The sequence below is a fragment of the Petaurus breviceps genome, unplaced genomic scaffold, assembly GCF_028583685.1.
Source record: "Petaurus breviceps papuanus isolate PSGF00001 unplaced genomic scaffold, PetGlider_PUasm1.0 138, whole genome shotgun sequence".
Lineage (NCBI taxonomy): Eukaryota > Metazoa > Chordata > Mammalia > Diprotodontia > Petauridae > Petaurus > Petaurus breviceps.
In genome coordinates, this window is record NW_027185694.1 from 20,631,994 (window position 1) to 20,641,872 (window position 9,879).

Consider the following 9,879-nt stretch of genomic DNA (forward strand, 5'->3'; position numbering starts at 1 on the left):
TCTCTCTCTCTCTCTCTCTCTCTCTCTCTCTCTCTCTCTCTCTCTCATCTGGCCTCTCTAGTTTGGGAAATTAGACTCCCAAATAATACACTCTTCAGCTCATTAAGTTACTTACCACCACTACCATCACCACCCCCAGACAATTTACTTGTGGTTCAAGTCTAGGAACTCCCTTCCAAAAGGAGGGAGAATAAAAGAGGTAATCAATATATAATATTAATCAAGTATGGGACAGGTACTTTACTTCTGTTCAGAAATGCTGAACATGGATGAATCACATTGTGCATTAACAGAATTAACAGGATTCAATAATTTAACTTGTAATTATGCTTAGAATAGGGTGGGAGGCCAGTATTCAAGTCTCATTTGTCTTATGGCCCCTAACCTTATTCTTTATCCTTACTGTAACTTCCATTCCCTCTACCCCTCATTTCTTTCTTAAACTATCATCCTGAACTGGCAAAACACTTCTCCCTCTCCTCTATCAGCCTCTTGGCAAATCAATACAACTCCACACTATCCTCCACTTTGCAATACCTTACCACCTTGTCCTGTCACTGATGAAGCCTAACCAAGTACCAAGCCTGGGTCATGGAAACAAACCATCTACCTCATTTGCTCCTGTTCACTTACTACTGAACAAAGCTGAAGAAAATCACATCACTGACTGGGTCCACTACAAATGTATCTAATGTCACCCACTTACCGCTGTGGCTGTTCCAAACCTTATCTTTCTCCAAGCCTCCCATCGAACTTCCCCTGCTACACCCTAACACTGAAGGGTGAGAAAAAAAATAAAGCCATTTACTGAGCGTTTCCCCTTTCATCCTCTTCTCATATTATTCAGACATCTTTCCTCACTATGGTCAGATAAATAGGTGGCTCTTCTTACCCAAGTCAACTTCTTTACATACATCCTTGATCTCATCCCCTCCCCTCTTCCCCAGATTATTTATTGTCCCCACTATGCTCACCACTCTCCTATTTTCGTTTTCTATCTACTGGTTCCTTCGCTGCTATTTGCAAACATACCCATATCATCCTCTCTCTTAAAAACATCCTCACTCTATCTGATCATTGTCTTATATCTCTCCTCTCCTTTGTGGCTAAACTTGAGGAAGCCATCTACACTGGGCTCTTCCATTTCCTTTCATCTAGGTCTCTTTTAAGCCCTCTGTAATCTGGCTTCTGACTCCATTATTCAAAGGAAATTGCCTACTTTTTTCTTAGTTTCCAAATCTAATGGCTTTTTCTCAATCCTAATCCTTCTTGACCTCTCTGCAGCATTTGGCGTTGTTTTTTTTTTGTTTGTTGTTGTTATTGTTTGGGGTTTTTTGTTTGTTTTGTTTTGTTTTGCTTTTTGGAGGGGGGAAGGTAGGGCAATTGGGTTTAAGTGACTTGCCCAAGGTCACACTGCTAGTTTTTTGTGTTAAGTGTCTGAGGTCAGATTTGAACTCAGGTCCTCCCGACTCTAGGGCCAGTGCTCTATTCACTTCACAGCCTAGCCACCCCCTGCATTTGACATTGTTGATCACTTCCTTAAAGATCTTCTCATTTGTTTTTTGTGACACTACTTACTCTTGGTTTTCCTTCTAACGTCAGTTTATTTCTTCCCAATATTCTTTTCTGGTTCTTCAGCTAGGTCATGCTCACTAATGGCAGGTAAACCCCAAGACTCTTTCCTGAGCTCTCTTCTCTATAGTGTGGAGCATCTCACTTGGTGACCTCATCAGCTCCCATGGATTCAATTATCATTTCTAGGCTTATGATTCCCAGAAATATATATCCAGCCTCAGTTTCTGTCTTGGGGTGTAGCTCCTCATCTTTGGTTGCCTTTTGGGCATCCAGAAGTTGCTTTTGACTTTTGGCGTGATGTTAACATTGATCTCTACGGCTGGGGTGGAGAGGGTGCTATCCCAAGCTTCAGGTTTTTTGTGCTAGTTCTGGGGAGGTCTGTAAGTTTTAAGCTCTTCCAGGGTGGCAGGATCTAAGGATAGGTGTATTTAATACCCTCCAGACCTGCGACAGACCACTAGAACTTTTTCACCTTGGGACTGTGATCAGGGTCCCCGCTCCCCTGTGATCACGAGCTTGGCTATGTTAATGCTCCTCCCCGCCCTGGGACTGTGACTTGGGATTGTGACCTGTACCCACATACGGACAATGCGACAGAGTCCTGCCCCAGTGCCCACATAGAGGTTCCTGTAATCTCCTCACTAGCTGTCCAACCCCCTTACCATCCGTGGGCTGAGAGATCCAGAAGCCACTGCTGACAATTCAGTTGCCCTCAAGGCCTGCTACTGCTTTTCTGGGGCACTGGCTGTGCTAGACTTCATTCCATTCACATCCCAGTTTGACAAACCTTTCCTGAGGATCAGGCAGGCTTTTTGGGCTGAAAAGTTGTTTCATCTAATTTTTTTTTTTTATTCCACCACTCCAGAATTTGTTTTGAGGCATTATTTTAAATTCGTTTGGAGGGGAATGTGGAAGAGCTCAGGTGAGTCCTTGACTTTTCTCCACTATCTTAAGAAAGATTTTTGGCCACAGGCTTTTGAAACCCAATTTGTGTATCATCATCTTTTCCCCCAAGCCTTCATCTTTTCAAAAATTCACTATTACTGTTTAAGAGCACCACCCTCCCATTTGCCTGAAACTTCAGAGTCATCCTCAAATACTCATTGCCACATTAATTAATTAGTTAATTAATTAATTAATGCCACCTGTTATTTCTTCTCCCTTCACTACATCACTTTTATTTGTCCCCTTCTCTCCATTCATACAGTCCTAAACTTACTTCAGGCCCTCATCACTTCTCACCTAGATAATTGCAATAACTTTTTTTCTTTTATTTATTTTTAGTTTTTAACATCTACTTTTATAAGATTTTGAGTTCTTAATTTGTCCCTTCCCTCCCCAAGACTGCTTACAATCTGATACAGGCTCTATATGTACAATCATATTAATCATATTTCCACATTACTCGTGTTGCAAAGAAGAATCAGAACCAAAGGGAATAACCATGAGAAAGAATGAAAAAAGAAAGAAAATAATCTGCTTCAATCTGCATTCAGACCCCAGAGTTCTTTCTCTGGATGTGGATAGTATTTTCCATCGTGAGGCTTTTGGAGTTATTTTAGATCCTTGCATTGCTGAGAGGAGCTAAGTCTATCAGAGTTGGACGTTTGCATGATGTTGCTGCTACTGTGTACAATGTTGTGTTGGTTCTGCTCATGTAAGTCTTTCCAGGTTTTTCTGAAATCCACCTGCTCATCATTTCTTATGGAAGCAGTAACCATTGGTATCCCTGTCTGCAGTCTTTCCCCTACTCAAATCTATCTTCTATTTGGATGCTGAGGTGACTTTTCTAAAGTGTAGATCTGACATCAGCTGCCCTTACATCATGAACATGATGTTCCATCCCTGATCTTTGTGCCTTTGCACCAGATGCCCTCCATGCCTGGAGTGCGTGCTCTCCTTCCTCATTTCTACCCCTTAGATTCCTGACTTCCTTCTTATTCCGGGAGGCCTCTCCCAGTCTCCCCACATGCTAAAGCACCATCTCAGAGTGCCTTCCATCCAGTCTGTATATCTACCTAGTTTTTTGCATGTTGTCTCCACCATTAGAATGTAAGCTCCTTGAGGGAAGAGATCGTCTTTCTGTTTTTCTTTGATTCTCCAGTTTTAAAACATTGCTTGGCACATAGTAAACACTTAATAATACTTGTTGACTTGACTTTATTCAAAAGAACATAAAACAGTTTGAAAGCCTAGCTAATTATTTTACATTTCACCTTGACCTAGGACTGCCAAATCACTCATAGCATTTGTCTACTGGTAATATGGGCCAGGTTTGGGATCTTCTTATTCTCTCTCAGTGCAGAGCCTTCCCTGCCATCAGTTACTGCTACTCAGGGGACTCTTCCCCTGCTGACATTCATCTCCAACCTCTGATGGTATTTTCAGAACTTCCAAACTCACATTTCCCTCTAGGACAAGAGTTCTTACCCTGGGGCCCATGAACTTGGGGTTTTGTTTCTGTTTTTGGTGACTGAGTCCTCCTATCTTACCCAGGCTGCATGTTCAGTGGCTATTCACAGGCCCAATCACAACATGGAAGCTTTAACCTGCTGTATTTTTCCAACCTGGGCTGGTTCACCCTTCCTTCAGCAGCTTGGTGGCCCTCCACCCCCAGCAGCTCCCCATATTGATGCCAGGCTTGGTTTGGACACACAATAGGCTTTAACCCTCTTATAGCTCAGAGCTTCCAAACTTGATCAATCTACTAGACTCAGACTCCTCCAGAAGAACGGATTAGAAGCCTGAGGCAAAAGGGGCGGCCAGGTAGTACAGTGAGTAAGAGCTCCAGTGTTGGGATGACCTGGGGATCCGAATCCCGGGCTCAGATACTCAGCACCACACCCAGAAATAACTGGCCGTGTAACCTTGAGCAAGTTACTTAACCCCAATTGCTTTTAAAAAAAGAAGAAGAAGAAGAAGCCTGAGGCACCACACCTGGTCCCATGAATGTTTTTAAAAAATAATTTTGAAATTATATTTCAATATTTGTAATCCTATATTTTTTTATTTTATGCACTTAAAAACATTCTGTGAAGTGAACATTTTGTATCACCATAAGGCCAAAGGGGTCCAAGACATCCAAAAGGCTCTAGGGTACTTTTTTGCCTAAGGTCAGGAAAGAAGAGACACAAAAGGGCACAGATAGGGTCTCCAGTGCATATCCAACCTTGGGGGTGGGGTGGGGGTGGGAGTGGGAGTGGGGTCAGGGTATATCATGTTATATTAAAATCCCAAGTCTTTTAAACAACAGGTTAACACATGGTAATAAGCAATCCCAAAGCTCCCACTTTTTGGAAGTTTAAAGCAGCCAGAGCATATTTGCATATACTCTGTACAATCAATCCACCAGGAAGGGCAAATCTGAGCATGTTCCATGCCCCTTTACAGAGAGAGAGAGAGAGAGAGAGAGAGAGAGAGAGAGAGAAAGAGAGATCAGCTATTGTTATTATAAGGATTCTGAGAGGCAGAGATGAAAAGCAGTGAATTCCAGGCTTATACAAAAGTACAGAGGCAAAAGATGGAGTGATGAGTTTGGAAACAGCTAATAGTCTACCTAGGCTGAAATGTAGAAAGAAAAGGAGATAAGACATGAAAGGCAAGCTGGATGCAACTTGTAAAGGTCCTTAAATGGCCCGTGAAAGAATTTGTATTTTACCGTGTTTCCCCGATAATAAGACCTATCCCGAAAATAAGCCCTCCCCTTACTGTGTAAGATTCCTCTAAAATAAGCCCTCCCCTGAAAATAAGCCCTATTGAGATTGCTACTGTAGTGAAGGTGATCCCCTGCGCTACACGCTACATTACAGTACCCTCTGTATGCACCGTCCCCGCCCCACCCCAGTGAAACGCATGCCGAGCTCCGAGCTGCATCCAATCAGAGCTGCAGCAGTGAGCGCTGTCATCCTGTTCTTCCCCAGTGATTTGCTTATTGAATAAAGGTACATTTTTTTGTTCACATTTACCTGTTTATTAAAATTGCTGTCAATGTTCATTAAAATAAGCCCTCCCCTGAAAATAAGCCCTCTGGTGTTTTTCTGTCCAAAAAAAATAATAAGACAGTGTCTTATTATTGGGGAAACACGGTATTACAGAGTCATTAGGTGACCCTGAAAGTTTTGGGAGGTTTTTTTTTTAAAGGGAAGTGACATGATCAGACCCAAGTTCTTGGGAGGATTATATTTTCAGGTGTGTGGAGGATGGATTGGAGAGATTGCTAAATTTGGAGACCAGTTAGGAGGCTATTAGAGCAGCCAGTCAAGAAGTTATGACAATCTGAAGTAGATGGTGACCTTGTGAATGCTGTCACATGAAGAACCCCTGATCATTCATTCAAAGCTAAGAAACAAGATTGAAACTCTTCCCCAATGGGGAGGGAAGCTGGATTCTTTTATTCTGTCCTTCAGGGGATGGTGATGTAGATCCACAGGTGTTATGAGGTGGGAAATCATCTAGGGAAGGGCTAGAAGAAAAATGGAGAAATTGTGGTAGCTGGTGACTTCTTGCTAAGGGGAGAACATGGAGGCAGCTATTGGCTGACCTCATAATAACAACAAAGACATCTGCTCTTTTCCCAGGGAAAGTATACAAGACTTAACAGAAATCACATATCCTAAGACTTGTCAAACTTCTTTTAAAAAGTTTTATTAATGCCTTTCATTTTTACATTAGTTATTGCTAGAAACATTTCCACTCCCCCCGCAAAAAAACACCCCTAGAATTGGTTCACCATACCAATTACTGTAATCCATCTTTTTACATAATAAAGAAAAACAGTATATAAAAAAAACCAAGACCTTCATTGGGACCTTATCTGATGATAGTTCTCTCTCTTATCTCACTCCTCCAAATTGGGAGGGGAGAGGAGAGAAGAAGAAAACTGTTGTGATAAATATGTATAGCCAAGCCAAACAAATGTCCACATTGGCCATATCTGAAGTGTGTAAGGTATATCAAACATCATACCACCGTTCACTTTTAGTGATCTACATGCTCATATATGATACTGCAGAAGAAAATAAGAAAGCATTGGTAAAGATTACAAAGTCTAGAGCAAGAAACAATACCCTTAAGGTATAGGTGACACCTTCATCCCTCTTGCCAAGAAAAATCAAGTTATTCTGAAGAGAAAAGCAGATTAAATAAACCTTGAATAAAAAGATGGTGTATAAGAAAATTATTTCTATGCAATACAGGAATGACAGGATTTATAAGAGATCAGGATCTATTAACAGGGGTGGAATAATGTTAATGGAATTTGAGATCTTCCTCACCTTTTAATAGGCCAGGCATGGAGCCCATTAAGGGAAGCTTGCTTGGGGAGGCTTTCTGTAGGAAGGCTTTCACCCCTTTTGCTAATTTCTAATTAGGCACTGAGTCAGGGAGGTTGTAATGCCTTCCGGTTCTGAGAAATGTATATATACTCTGAGTTGGTATTTGGCTTTGGGGGCTCACTTATGAGAAGGATCTTGTGATTCCCTGGTTGAGATTCTGAGTGGTTGTATGTTCAGAGCTCCCTAACTGCTCAGATGTAAAGGCTGTCTCCATCCAGGGATGTATGTAAAGTGTATAGTTGATTCAGCCAGTCAGAGCCTTGTCTATTGGTCTTTATTACTCTGCTTGTAGTTTCTCTGAAGTTCAGGGTGCTAACCCTTCTCCTGAACTAGTGAGTATAATTAAAAGAAGATTATTAACACCTTTTTTGAGCAGTCTTTCCTAGTAAAGCAGATAAAAGAACCTGCACTAGCAGCCATCCTGGGTATGCCAGTGTAGTTGCTGTTACAAGTGGTTAAGAATGTTATTTGTCTGCAGGCTTGCAAATCTAATCAAAGGGACTTTAAACTGAAAAAGGTGAGGTAGGGGGAAAAACAGCCTATGAATATTCACAAAACTTGCTATGGCATAGGGAGACCAGCCACTGAGACATTCAGAAGTTCACAGGAGACAAAAAATCTAAGAAAGGAACTATGACCTCAAATACCCATACACACATACACAGAGTATGGTCAACCATCAAGATGAAATACAAAGTCTATTGCAAGGAGGCAAATTTGACCTTCATTGAGATTTGGTTGGATGAAAAATTTGTCTGGAATATGACTCTGAAATATGGCTTAGTAAAAAAAATAGCATAGGTAAAAAATTGCAGTGTAGCATGCTATATTCAGAAGATGTATTCATGTTAAAAAATACAGGGATCAAAGCTAATGGGAGAGCAAAGTTGAGAACATTTAGGTAAAGATCAATGGAAAGAGAAATAGAAGCAATGCTCTCCTCAGAGCATACTGCATAAAGAGAAAATAGATGAATTCCAGAAAGACTAGCCTAGCACAGTGATATATTAAAAGAAAAAAGAGAAACATCCAGAAATAGAAGCAAGGAGATGCAATAAGGAGTGAATAAAAAAGCACAGTCCTCTAAAAATAGCATCAAGAGTGTTCAGCATGAGTCGAGGATGGTGATGAGAGCTCAGGATGACAAAAATGGTTTATTAGTATTTTTAAAGCTATAGTTGGGGAAGGAAGAGCATCAGAGAAGAGGTGGTTGGGAAATTAACTGGTGACAGAAGGAAGAGCTGCTTAAATCTTAATTTACTTCTGTCTTATCTGTCAAGGAGCATTATATTGTAACTGGAAAGGATAGAACAAATATGACTAATAGGTTGCTGACTCCCATGATAGGTAAGGAGACAATAAAAGAGTACTTGACAATGCTTGATAGGTTCAAATCACCTAGATGAACTGCATCCTAGAATATGGAAAAAACTAGAACATGTGATGGTTGAGCCACTGGCAATGATCTTAGGGGAATGGGAGATTGATCACAGAACTGAGGAAGAGCAAATGTTGTCCCGCTTTCCAAAAAAGAAAAGAGAACGGATTCCAGAAAATGTAGTTGACTGAACTTGATTTTTATTCTGGGCAAAATTCTAGAAAGCATTGGTAAAAGGATGATGAGCCAACATCTAGAAAAGAAAGTGATGATGACAAAGAGAGTCCAAGTTATAACAGAATAACTGTTACAACTGAATCACTGAAGTAAATTCCTAGTGTCCTATGTACAAAAGCCCAATCAGGGACTAAGAATAGGGGTGATAAACTGTGATAATAAGAAGGGCCAGATGAATGAATGAGGAGTCTGAATAAAGATTGAGTGACTTCTCCCTCAGGTTTCTGACAGTGGACTATCAGGGCTAGAGTAGTTAGAGTAGTAGCTATATATATATATAGCAGCTAGGTAGTACAGAGGATAGACTGATGAACTTGGAATCAGAACATCTGAGTTCAAATCTGGCCTCAGATACTAACTGTGTAACCCTGGGCAAGTCACTTTAACCTGTTTGCCTCAGTTTCCTCAAATGTAAAATGGAGACAATAGCAGCAACCACTTCCCATGGTTGTTGGGAGGATCAAATGAGATAATATTTGTAAGTAAACCTCCTTTTGTGAGCTGTTAAGTCATGTATCTCATTTCCTTCCAGTTCCAAAACAGGAGCACCAGTCCAACCTGAATTAGGCCCAACCTGCAGCACTATACCCTCCCAAATACTTGAAGAGCTATCTCTTTAATTATCTTCTTTCCCTCTCAGTAAGCTTCACTTTTTCCCTCATGCATAATGACTTCTTTCTTTCTGTCAGACATGCCCAGGTCTAATCTTGAAAACCCTTCACTTGACCATACCATCCTCTCAAGGCCTCAGTCTATATTTTTCTTCCCTTTCACAGCCCAAATCCTAGAAAACATCATCTATACTGAAAATTTCTACTTCCTCCACTCCCACTCACTTCTCAATTCATTCTAGTTCCATCCCCCCAACTGAAACTGTTGTCTTGAAGGCAATCAACAATTTTTTAATTGCTAAACATGGCAGCTTGTTTTTAGACAATCTATGTGAAACAATTTCTGGTTTAGAAAATAGAGGTTGTTCCTGCTCCCTGTCCCCTTCTCAAATTTTAGGGGTGCTTCGAAAGCCAGAAAGTACAGGAAATGCTGGGTGGAGGCGATATGAGGACATATTAGATAAAAGAGTACCTGGGATCATTCTAATATGGTGTCACATGGGTTTGTCTAAAAAGAGAGTCATTTTACTTCATGAAAAAAAGATGGCACCTGAACATAGGTCTTCCAGTGACCCGACCAGAAGGACATTGAATAACCCATGAAGGCACTGAGTAGCAGCCATTACAGGAACAACTGAATAGGGAAAGCTAATAAGTTGGGCTGAGATAAAAGACTGAGCCCCACACCCTGTACTTATTAATTCTGGTTATTCTCTCTCTCTCTCTCTCTCTCTCTCTCTCTCTC